The following is a 13,585-nucleotide window of genomic DNA, read 5'->3' on the forward strand; positions in this document are numbered from 1 at the left end:
GCCCTCATGCAGTCCCGTGCACGTCTTCTCCCGATTTTGCCACGAGATGGCAGGCAGACTAAGAAAACGAGCCAGCAGTTATTCGTGTTTTTGTCGTATCGTCGTGTAACAATGAATGGCACTGTATGGCTTTAATTTGGTTGACATTGTACAAATTATGAAACGTTAGTAAATTGGCTGCAATCAGTATATCTGTTGGTGATGACAACAGCACACGTATCCCTCAATTTCTTTAAAAGCACGCGTATAACAAAAGTTCTGAATTGAAATTACTTTTCCTATTAATTTAATATGAAAAATTATGGATGTGTTTCGGACAGTCATTCCAACTCAACTCTTCACCTAAAAATATACATCTCGATCACTGTTCACAGCACAACAATAATACTGCATATACATTTTAAAACTATTGAATAATTAATTCAAAACTAAATTAATTCACCTTTTCAGGGAACTCATGAAAAGATCTGGATGTTTGAATGACTGGAAAGGCGATGTGGAGGCGTGACTGTGACACGGCAGGGACACCGTGACGCTGTTGCGGGTTGAATGGATGACGCAGCCTCCCCGGTGGTTCTTGCTTCATATCTCGGCCTCGCTGTGCGCTGCGTTGCACCGCTAGTCGAGTAGATAACCTTGCGTTCAATAAACCCTCGGAGCCAGGATGAACGTCCAACTCCAATCGTCATTTATTGATTGTAACAAGGTAAAACTGGTGAGAAAACACAGATACAGCATTTGTTATAATCCGGAAACACCAACACAATGAACACCACAGCATCAGAACATTGTCTTAGATAACCATAGATCCTGGACGGACCAGGCCCCTACATTACCACTGAACAACTAGACAAAAGCACAAGCCGGTGCGTTGCATACAGGCACATCGTGTATTCATCCCACTGCACCCCAAAAGTACAGCATTACACATAACACTAAACTGTGGATGAGATACTTCGTCATCTTTACTCTCAGGATCGCAACATAGGCACAAGTCTGACTCGACCTACTAAATCACAAGTAACATCCACAATAAGGAAAGTCGCAGGCTTCGTTACTAACTAGGCCTCGTATTTACTACAACAACTTAACGGCACCATAAAGGCATTTACATCACTATAACGGTCATTCCAACATTACAACAGCATTGCCAATATTATAGGAATATAAACAACTTACCGCCAATGCTTCTTAAGCTCCCACAATGGACAAGTGCGGCTGTGGTCTCACTGAGATGCGATGCGTGCCGCCATCTTGAATTATGAGTAAGATGGCCGTTGCCCGCGTGGTTCACTGAAATCCAACATCGTGACTTCCTGGTCACGTGACCAAAATTAGCATAAAAAACAGGAACTTCCTGTGAACGTACGCTCCACATCTGCCGTGAGGCAAGACACTTCATCTCATGGCATTTGCCGCGTGCTATTTTACTCACGCGGAGATTTCGTTCATCGAAAACTGTCCGTAATTTGTCAATTGCGTTCATGCTACATTTCGTAAAACCGAACGTTTGCCAATCGAGGAATACCCGGACTGTGTTGCCAATTTAGTTGCTGCAAACGTAGAAACAATTCTAATGCATGGGGAGGCTCACGTGGTCGTCATGTAAAACTGGTCCAACATGATTGAGCATAATTATTGGAAGAATGTATTCAAATGACCCAATCAATGGAATGTTACAGGTCTTCTGATCGTCTCATGTGCTGTTCTTCTCAGAATGTTGCCGCTAGATGGCAGGCTTACAAATGTAGCAAGAGGTCACATTACGTAATGGCACGAATGTATCAACCGATGTCACTGCAATATCATGGAAACTTTACGATTTATGGTAAAACTAGCGGTAAGTACCCGGCGTTGCTTGGGCGAAAAAAGCAGACACACACATGAACTTACACACAGACATTGACCCACACACATATAAACACATGACTTAGACGCACACACATATATGGTTAAGCCCAGGATGGATCGTTAGCAGGCCAGCCTAAATGTTTCTAACCGGCGAAGATGTTCCATTAGGGGGGTGCACGTTTCGCAAGCGTAGAGAAGGGAGGGAATACCGTGGCCGAGAAGACCTGGAGCTTCATGCGGAGCAAGAGAGCAGGTAGCTTCCATACAGTGTAACGCAGCCGATGAAAGGATAATGGCGCTCGACTGATTTGGAGTGAGACCTCTGCTGTTAAACCGGAGCCGGTCATGAGCACACTGGCCAGGTATGGGAATCTCGGCAATCTCTCCACAACTGCCGCATCACCAATTGTGAGTTGTGGGGTGGATTGTTCGATGGTACAAAATACCCAGGCAGGTGCTTAGTTTTGGTGGGGCTGATGGTAAGGCCCCACCTCTTAGTGGCAAGCTCCAGGTTGAGCAGCAGTGAGCAGCAATCACCAGAGCATCGGCATGCATAATATGGTTGAGCAATAGGGAGGCATCCCTTGACCATACCCGGGCATCGATCAGCCTCCCATTGTATCTGTACCATATGGTAATTCCTCGGGTACAGCCATTGAAGGCTTCACGAACTACGTGCTCAAAAGATATGTTAAATAATGTGGAGCCAGAGGGCATCCCTGTCACACCCCAAGGTGTAGAGGGAATGGCTCTGACTGACGGCCACGTAGTTTGACGCGGGGCCGCTCACCATCATGAAAGTCCTTAAGGATCGTGAGCAAAGTTTGAGGGACTCCGAAAGCATGAACTGATGGTATCATCGGCCTTGAGCAGGTCAATAAAGCACATACATTTACTCACACGCACACATGGACCTACAGACACGCAAATAAATGGACTTACACTGACTGACATGGAGCCATGCACACAAAGCGACTAACACAGACGCCCATGGACTGACACACAGACATATCGACTCACACACACAAACACATGGACTTACACACAAAAATATGGACTCACACACGCATAGACATGCACTTTAGATACACACACATGGCGTTACACACATATATATCGACGTACACACATACAGCGACTCACACACACACATCGACTCACACACAGACATACGTGGACGCACACACACATTCACGTAAACACACATGTACTTACACACACACATATCGACTAAGACACACACACATGGACTTACACACACACATACATAGACTGACACCAGAGGCGTAGCTAGGATATTTTGCGCCTGGGGACGAACTATAAAATTGCCCCCCCCCCCCCCCGTTTAATCACATTTTTTTATTACATCGAATAAGGAATAAAAATATTTTTTTTATGAAACATTTTATTTAAAGAAGCAAATTTATAGAAATTATATTACATGGCTCACTCACTCACTCACTGTCGTAGACTGGTTGCCATAGTCTACAAAAGATTAATTTTTCTTGATTTCACTGTCGCAAACTGGTCAATCACGTAATCAAAATCAGTTTTTTCCAATGTTTCTCTTTCAACGCTAAGAAGAGCAAGATCGCTGAGACGATCTTGTCCCATTGAAGCACGCAAATACGACAAAATAAGTTTCAATTTGCTGAACGACCGCTCACAACTTGCAATTGAAACTGCTATTGTTAATAAAATTTGCAGTGAAATTCGCAAATTCGGAAATATGTAGTCTCCATAAAACACAATAAAACCAAGAAGATCCAAAGGAGTTTCTGGTAGAACTTCACTCTCGTTACTGAGCAGCATTTTGCAATCTCCAATTTCTGTAAAAAGTTCGTGGCCATTGATGTCGAAGTCATAGAAATTTCCAAAATCTGTGCAATTTAGACGAATTGCATCGACATCTGTGTCGGATAGAAGAGTTTTGACGTCCAGCAGAAATCCAAATTTTGTGTTCAGGTCTTTTAGTGGTAAAAACCGTGTTGACATCTCCTGTTGAAGTCGATAAAATACGCTCTTCATAACGCGCACAATTTCTTCTTCTGCTGAAAGTCCTGCATCTCTTGCCAGTTCTCATGGCATCTTCTGACGTCGCCTAATTCTTCTGTACACATCGATCCCCCAGGCTGTGCATCTTGTTTTGGCGTTTTCTACAGCAACTTGGCTCAAATCATCACGAAGCTTGACAAATTCATGCTCCAAAGATTCAAGATCAGTTGCTGCTTCCTTGAAATTCATAGTAGGATTGTTGTATATGTTGGTTATGAAAATTTGTTATGTTGTATGCGTGCGTGGGTGAAATTATTATGTTGTATATGTGGGTTATGAATATTCAGTGAAAATAATAATAATTAAATGAAATCTGGCCAAATGTGTAATTATCCGAAAATATGTTAATTATGTAATTACGCACATTTTAATTATGCCAATTCGATAGGTAATCGTATTAATTATGCGAGTGGGTGTAATTATGATAACGCAAGTCGTTATGATAACCAGACCCCGGTTCACCCCGTTATCGCTTTAACATTTACTGAGTATGTATTAGTGTGTTTATTAAGGTCACCAAGTTCAAATCTCAACGCAGAAGCAGATCTTATGCATAGATTTCAGGAAAGAATCACACAACCACTTCTGTATTGATCAATTTATTACTAATTCAACCTTAACTATGATATAGTATGCGAACTCTCAATCCCGGAACGTCAATACGGCATCAATACAGTATCATCAACGATTGTCTGATTTCACTTTGACAACGGCACATGGATCCCGCATAACGCGATGGTTGTTAGTGAGAGAGAGAGTCGTTAAAACAGTGCAAATACTATGCTAAGAAAACCTTAACGTTAATGAATGATTATACTCAATATTGTTCACGCAGTACCGCACTCCTTATTGATCATACGCAACCCTTATCACGTTGTTAACACCTTGGGTCACGGAACAGTTGAATATTCTGTAGAGGATGCGAGTACGTGCGGCGATTATGACTGAAAGATACTTGAAAGATTATACGGCGATAAAAAAAAAACACAATCAAAACAGTTACTATTCTTAAAGGCACCAATCTCAACAGATACATCGGCAGGTTATCTGACAGCAGAACGGCTCGGAGTAAGGGCCTGCGACGGTGCTCCTTTTCCGAAGATCGTTATCTTATACCAAGTTTACTAATTGGGGACCAGATCACCTGATAAGGATCCGGTGGCCACCACTCCCCACGTGAGCGTGGCTCGGCGGAAGGAGGTGCCAAGAATCAGTTCGTATTGATGGATCTGTTGGGAATTTATGCGATTAAGAGTACAGCCCACTAAATATTAAAGATAAAAATTAAGAATACTCTTATACGACGGAGGCCACCACTCGGTCTCGTTGTGATGCCTTCCCAGCCACGGATGACTTATGGGTTCGAGTGTGTTTGAGTGGTAAGAGTTGTCTTGAATAGTCAGTGTTCGGAGTCGATTCTTTATGTCAAACAGACGCCTGGTGGTCGTGTGGTGAGGGGGCGGTGCGCGTCATACGTATCAGGCGCTCTCCTGTCACCGTGGTGAATTGGCTCGGATGGCTGTTGATACGCTGTCGCAGTTCGGAACCCGGTCGGTAGGTGGCGCCCACAACTCGCTCGTAGCGTGCAGCGCTGGATCGTCGCCAAGTCGCGACGCTCACCACCGGCGGCAGCGGAGATCTCCGGCGGCAGCAGAGATTGACGAGCTGAAGATGAGTCGAGCCGACCCGCTGGTCGCAGCTCGCTCCTGAGTCGACCCTCCCGGTCGAGCTCGCTCCTGGGTCGACCCGCTGGTCGCCCTCGCTCCTGAGTCGACTCTCTGGTCGCACTCCTGAGTGGACCCGCTCTGGTCGCACTCGTTCCTGAGTCGACCCTCCCGGTCGAGCTTCTGAGTGGACCCTCCCGTCGCACTGGTTTCCAATGTTCAGGATCCGTTCCTTTATGCTGAAAAATCCCCCTGGATCCCGCCCACAAGGCGGGGCTTCCGATTTTTGCTGTGTCAGGATCTGTCCGTAGGCAGGTGTGTCCATGTGTGTGTCCGTATGTCCTTGTGTGCATCACTGACGGTATATTCCGTTGTCAACTCCCTCCATAAAACCCACGAGCAAACAACCAGATGTTACAAATTGTCTCGAAGTCGTCTCTCTGTCTGGGTGCAATTTATCTCTTGTCTGGCCTTCTTCATGAACCCAAAACACAGACGTTACAAATCGTCTCATAGGCGTCTTTGTTCGTGTTGCACAACCTGGAGGGGGGCAACACTCTCTCCGACCCGGCGCACAAAGAAATGGTTAAAAGTTTTAAGTTAACATTTGTCCCTTACTATTTCACAGTTATGATTCTGTATGTAACCTAAGGTCTGTCGTTTCCCATCGTGGTTCCCGACCCAAGTGTAGGTGTTTCCCCGAGCGTACACACACTCCTATCCCGCGCTGCGGGGATACAAAGACGGCCGGGATCTCCCTTTCTCTCCGACCCTGGGTTTAACATCGTTTTTTTTTATTATGTATTTATATTCGACCTGGTGGTGATTCATCCCGTTATCCTGGCTTTTCCATAAGTTTTACTTTTGTCTTTCATGCATATACTTATTACTATTAATTTATTTCCGATATCTTAGGTTAAGGGGTAAGTTTCTTGATCCTAGGAATTCGTATTCCTTGGTGCCTGGATGGTTATATAAGCGGAATATAGTTTACGGTGAATAGCGTTAACATTGATGTTATGTGCGATATTATGTATTGTGATGTCTTTAACTTAACTTGTTTGTCAGGGCTTTACTGACACGAAGTTGCATTCCTAGCCCGCAGTCTTTGCCCCACCCTATCTCTGCTCGCCGTTGTTGTTGCCTGCCGTTAATTCAAGGCCTCATTAATTTCCGTCACCCCTGAGTAGGTGAGGGCGGTTGAACCTTGGAGTCAGTTCTGGTTTTTGTCTGCCTGCTTCTTCTTGTGTCCCCTGACCCCGGGAGTTATTATTCTACTTTATGGCCTGTCGAAGCCCCACTCGCTGTTGCTGGGCTGGTGTTGTTCCCGGCTTTTTGCTTACGTTTGCAGTTCGCCGTGCTCTTGATTTCCTTCCCTCTTCAACCTTATATTGACTATTCGCTCCTGTCTGGGTGCGATTCAATTTTGACTTAGGAAGGTTCTGATTGTCATATGCTTCGGGTCGAATTGTATAGAAAGTATTGAAGTATGGAAATAACATTTCATATTGACTTAATGATGGTGATGGTTCAGTAGGCGTAACTTGTGACCTGGTTTAATTGGAGTGGGTGTGAATATCAATAACTTTAGCCTACTCTGTTGTTAAATTCCGACTTTAACGTTACTTTAATAGCAATACAGAATAATTGAGCTTTTTGTCTTAACTAGGCGAATGCGAACTTCTGGTGACCCCCGCAGCCGTGTTGTTCAGCTGGGTCTTGTGCCTTGAGAGATATACAACCCTCTTTTAAATCACCTCTCCCCCTGCCAACCTTCTGCTCTGGGAGTGTTTATTCTTGATTCCAGGTCCAAGGCCCCCTCACATCCAGACGCGCAGGGTTGTTTACATCAGCTCCCCCCCTGTGCACGTGTTCTAACTAGCTCGGAATTCCTGAACACACAATCAGTGATGATTCCTGGCTTTCTGTGGTTGTGATTTAGACAAAGGCGCCTCTGTTTCTTCCATTGCCTTTGAGTCGACACTGCCCTATTATTTGCCCATGTGCTGAGGTCATAGAATTCGTTTTGACTTCAGTAATATTAACATTCAGTATTGGATTAGCAAATGGGCAATGGTTCATTGATGTAGCTCGCAGCCTGGTCTCCAATTTGAGCGAGCGCGAGGATCGATAATTTAGCCTACTCTGTTGTTGAATTTCGAATTTTGACGTTACTTTAAAACCATGCAGGATGATTGGGCTTTTGCCTTAACTATGTCTGGCTGACACTCCCACTGTCTCTGCCGCCTGCACGGGTGACATGTGCCCGTTCATCAGGCCTTATCTTCCCTTGAAGCAACGTTGTAAATTCTGCCATCCTAGCCCTCCTCCGGTTCATTACTTAACAACACCTGGTGTTTTGCAGTTTGCTGCGCTTGGTGTGTTTCACTCATTAAAAAAACAAGTAAAAAGATAATATATAAAAATCATCAAATATTATTAATCTCAATTATGGAAGAAGGGTTAGTATACAACATTCCGCCCTTTTAAAAATGACCAGTGGTCAAATGGCCACGGGTTATTTTTAAAAAAATGTATACCCTTCTTCCATCATGAACCATCGATTGTCCTCAAGTTTTGCTGCTATTCCTTACAACGCGCGCGTACGTGTCACAACTTAACATGGTTATTTTGAATTGAGCAAAGAAAATTAAACAAGCGTTAAACATCGATATTGCGTTACATCGGTTCTGATACATCATGACTCCGACGAATATTCATTTTTGTTTTTGTTAAATCCTGGGAAACGCTAGGTAGCGGTTTCGAACGCATTTATGCGTTACTTTCCTCATGTTGCCTCGTTCACCACTTATCACTTCGATAATTCGATCACGGTTTTCGGGGTTCGTTTTTGTAGTTTCTTCTCTCACTCTCTGTGTCGTGGGAGTGTGTGGTGAAAAATTGTGCTGCACATAACCAGAATTCGCGCACCCGACCCACTTTGACCCTTGGTTCGAGGCATTCGCTCTCTCTGCGATTACATGCACATTTGCCGAGTCCGTGTGTCGATTTAATTCTGTCCCTCGTAATGTTGCCCTCTTTGTTTTTACTAGTGTGTTGGATTTCAACACCATTCCCGATACGTCATGGACATTCGTCTCCATTTTAGCACTCCGATCCACATAATTTTTGGTTTCCCTTGGATATTTTCCATTCAAAGGCTCATGCCTGCGCTCCTCAGGGCGTGTCCCTGCTGTCTGTTTTTGTACTGTCCGATCACGCTTCAATGCAACCCTGTCCTTGTATTCGATCCGCGCGTCATTTACGGGAGCACTGTCCACGTTTTTGCCCGCCCTGTCACTTGCAGCCTGCCTGTATTTCACATTGAGCGCCGGGTTTAACACCTCGGCGGGTGTGGCGCGTATGGGCTGCCCGCTCTCAATCACTGTGGATGGTTCATCACGTATTTGGACCGTATTCTGTGTTATTCCTCTATTCCCTCCTGGTATAGCCGGTGGAGGAATTGGTCGGAATTGTATCGATTGTGTTTGACCTCCCATCCTGCGATTCTCGTGAATGTTCGCATCCATACCTCCGCGGTATGTGTAACACCTTCCCGCTAGGTGGTTATCTTCCCATCTCTGTGCGTAATTTGAACCTTGCGTGTGTCGTGGGATGGGGTGTTGATATGGTTCTGTTCTGAACCTCCCCCTCCTACGATTCTCCTGCACCCTTGGCCCAGTGTTTTTCCCATTTGGGTGCCAAATTTTTCCTGGATTGTTACTTCGCCATCCCTGTGGGTAATCTTGACCTTGCGCATGTCGGGGCATGGGGTGTTGGTATGGTTCTATTCTGAACCTCCCCCTCCTGCGATTCTCCTGAATGTTCGGCTTTGTGCCGCTCTCATTCTCGTGCCAACCTCTCTCTGGGTTATTTTGCCATGTGTGCGTGCGTTTCTGCTGCTCTCTGCATGGTGGGACTGCTCGGTGATTTTTATTCCTCTCTGAGAGGCTGGGTTCCTCATCCCTCTCCCTGTGTTCTGGATCCGAATTATGATTCTTAGCTCTGTATAACCATGCCATGTACGCCTTGCTCTCTATGCGGCGTAAGGATGCGGTTTCTGGATTCAAAACCATTCTCACCCTTTCTGTAATCTCTGGGCTCAAGGATTCAAAAAACATTATTTTGAACATTTTATCCCCTTCGTGGTATTGATTCACATCGCCTGCGTAATACGCTCTTTTAAATTGGACGAGGTAGTCACGTGGATCTTGGTCCATGCCCTGGGTCATCGATTTTACAGCATAAAACCCCTCAGTGAGTGTCGAATATTCTCCAAACTTCCGAATCACTGCCAGGCTCAATTGTTTAAAATCATTTCTAACCTTGTGTGGTAGTGACTTTACCCATGGAATAGATTCTTTATGTAAGGTCCGTTTCAACAAACTCGCTTTTTCATCCCGTCTCCTCAGCCCTCTAATCATTGCCTCCTCTTCCACTGTCGCGATATGTGTGTGGATATCCATAGTCTTATTGTGGGGGTCAAAATCGGGAATTCTGACTAGAGCCTTGTCCATCAACTTAAGGGTTTTACTGGTGAACAGGTATTCCGAAAGTTGATTGCTGACAGCGTCATCATCAAACAAGTTATCATCAGGCAATCTGTCACTTTGGTCTGTGCTGTGTCTCCTGTGTTTAAGTGGTGTGCATTTTCTGTGTGCGCGCCCAGTGCCGTGTCGCTCGTGTTGCCATTTCCCTTCAGTTTTTGCCTCTGCCCTTAGTGTACCATGTCCTGGCGATTTTACTTTAACTTTTGTGCGATCAATCCCTGGACTCTGTCCACGTACCCAAGAGAGTGATTTGATGTTACTTCCATATTTATTTTGTGGCTCAACGTCTGTGAGTTTCGCTGGTGTCGCGAGCTTTGACTTCTCCTCCCTCTCGAGGGCGTCTGCTGCTTCAATTTGTTGTTCTATTTGTTCTTCTATTGTAAGGACTCTTCCCTCTTGGTTTGGATCTAGGGCCTTCGTGGTTTCGGGCGGCTCAATTGAAAGTTCCTTTTGCGTTACTATCGGTTGAGTTGCCTTGGCTTCATCCGAGGGTAATACGCTCTTGCCCTTGGGTTCTCCTTCATCAGTTTGCAGTTCGTCGGTTTGGCCTCCAGGGGGCGGTATATACTCCATGAGGGGACGGTCTTTCGGTGATACTGACTCTAAGTCGGCTTCCTTTCGGACTTCTCTCAGTCTGTTAGTCATTAGCTGAGTGATTCGAATTCCTGCGGGGAGCTTGTCTTCGTTCCTGATTGTCGTTGATAGGTCGTCGAGCTCTTGTGTTATCACTTGGATTCCCGTGGAGTCTCTCATAACGTCTTCATCTTCTGAGTCCCTTTGTTTCTCCGGCATTGACTGTGCCCAAATTTGTCGGGATTCAAGGTTCACAATGGGTTTCAGGCGATTCAGTAGTTCGATCCCAAAAATCAGTTCTTTACCTGGGTATTGTACGACATATAGGGGATGGTTCATGTTGATTTTGTTGAACGTCAACTTCGTCATAACTTTGCCCAAAGGTCGCATGTGGGTCCCTTCACATCCTGAGTAGGTAAGTTTACTTGGCATCATTTGTAGTGTTTCATTCTTCCTCTGGAGGGCAGTCTGGAGTTCGTCAAATAATTCTCTGGATATCATGGATATTTCTGCTCCAGTATCACAAAGGCCTGGCTGGTCAGGGTGTCTTGCAGTATTACTTCCACGTGGACTCGTCCGACTGGTCCTACGGGAATCAATTCCCCCAGATGGTACCCTTTTCCTTCTGGTACCACTTCGGTGATTGCTTCGAGGCTTCTTGTCTTCTCTACGTTCACTTGGGCTACCTTTGCTCTGGGTGTGTCCTCCTCCTGTGTGGGTATAGTTGGTATTCTTCCCTTCGCTACTTGCATGGAAGTCTTCATACTCCCTAGGAGCTCTTTTTCCATCCTAATGTGGTGAGCATATCGATTCCTGTTAGCTAACGGTGGTCTATGCTCTATTGCTGGTGGAGGCGGCAGTAGGGGACGATATGGTGACTGGTTTGGTGGGTGTCGGCCTCCGCGGGGTAGGTGTGGCCCGTCACTCTCTCTTCCTCGTCCATAATTCCAGCCTCCGCCCTCTTCTGAATTCCATGGTGGTGGCGGCTGTGGGTGCCAAGTTCCTCTGGCCTCGTTCCTCCCCCCACGTGGAACGTTATTCAGCGTGTTGTGGACGGGTGTCGATTCTATTGGGTTAGGCGCCCTCTCCTGGGGGAATTCATGTCTACCCCGTGTGGCGCTAATATTATTCCTTGGAGATTCGCTTCCCTCCAGATCGAGGCATTCTTTATCTCTGGTGACGATGTGGGTTTTGGCTATGCCAGTGGTTTTCCGTCCGTTCACCCAGGCCGTGTGGGCCTTGCTTTCAATCTGGCGTAGGGAGGCAGTCTCGGGGTCCAACATCATTCCTACTATTCTCACTATTTCAGGTCTCAATGATTGGAAGAACATCACTTTTAAGACTGTCTTATCTCCCTGGGCATTGTCCACGTCCCCTGCGTAATATGCTTTCTTAAGGCGTAGGAGATAATCTCGTGGGTCTTCGTCTACACGCTGGGTCATCAACTTTGCCGCGTTCAATCCTTCGGATAGTGTGGAGTATTCCCCAAATCTCTTAACTACTGCTCGGCTCAATTGTTTAAAGTCACTCTTCACCCTATTTGGCAGGGAGGCTACCCATGGTCTGGCGGGTTCATGTAGGCTCCTTGATAATAAACATGCCTTTTCTGCTGATTTACCCAGACCCCGGATCTTAGCCTCCTGTTCTACTGTAGTTATGTGAGTGTGGATATCCCTGTTTTTGTTATGTGGATCGAAATAGGGAATTCTCACGAGTGCTTTGTCCATTAGTTTTAGTGTCTTACTGTTAAAAGTGTGTTGTTCGTCATCAGTGGTGTCGGTTCCTGAGGAGTGCTCCCTTGAGCTACCCTTGTCTCCACTATCACTGTTGTCATGTGTCCCGTGTCTGTGTCGTGATCTCCCTCTGTCCGAGGATTCGTATCTGTCCCGTTGCTTGTGTCTCTTGTTTTCCTTATGTGGGTCTTGTGATTCGTGCTTGTGGGTTGGTGTGCGTGATCTCCTTGAGCGGTGTCTATGTGGTGAGTGTTTTTGTCCTCGACCTTCATGCTGCCTACTACGTGTGTGGTGCCTGCTAGGTGAGGTGTTGAATTTATGTTTGTCTCGTGCTTCATGGTTATCGGGATTCCTGTCTCTGGGATTTTTGGTGCGGGTGGTTTTGCGTGGGTGATTTTTACATGTCATGCGTCCCTCTGGTGAGCTCTCTCTGGTACCCATGTCGTGTTGGTCATTGTCAGAGGAGTCAGTGTTAGATGAGCCGTCACCATCACGGTGGCTCTGCTTAACATAACTTTTGTAGTGCCTTTTGCACCTGTTACGTGGGTCAACTTGGCTCGGTGATTTCTGCTTATCCCATGGCTCCTGCTTGTGTGATGTGCGTCTCTCTGGTGAGCTCTTGTTACGTGTGTCGTGTTGGTCGTGTTTGTGCGAGGTGCGTTTCTCTGGTGAGCTGTCTCTGTCATCTGCATCATGTCGGTCATACTTGCGTAGCGTGCGTCTGCCTGGTGTTCTGTTTATGTCATGTTTCCCGTCTTGCACCAGCTCCGCCCTTTCCCGCTCTATCATTACAGTGTATCCTGATGACTTAGGGTTAATTATTTGTCTCTCTCTAACGTTGGGGTGGTCGGCCTCATGTTTTCCCGTTTGTATTATTATTTCCTCTTCTCTCTCCTCGATTTGCGAGGGTGTTACTTTATCAAAATTGCTTTGCATAGTAGCCACACTCATTGTGGGATCTGGCCCTGGGCTACGTCCCCGTGGCTCGGAGTGTGGTAAATTGTTACTCCCGTATGTGTTCTGTGTATCAACGTCTGGGTGTTTCACTGGTGCATTTAGTGCGGATTCTTTCTCTCTCACGAGGGCGTGCAGACGCTCTACCTGCACCATTAAGGACAGTTTCTCTTGTCTCTCCCTTTCAAATTTTTCCTCATTCCAT

The sequence above is a fragment of the Lethenteron reissneri genome, chromosome 21, assembly GCF_015708825.2.
Source record: "Lethenteron reissneri isolate LAM-NWPU_2019-01 chromosome 21, ASM1570882v1, whole genome shotgun sequence".
Lineage (NCBI taxonomy): Eukaryota > Metazoa > Chordata > Hyperoartia > Petromyzontiformes > Petromyzontidae > Lethenteron > Lethenteron reissneri.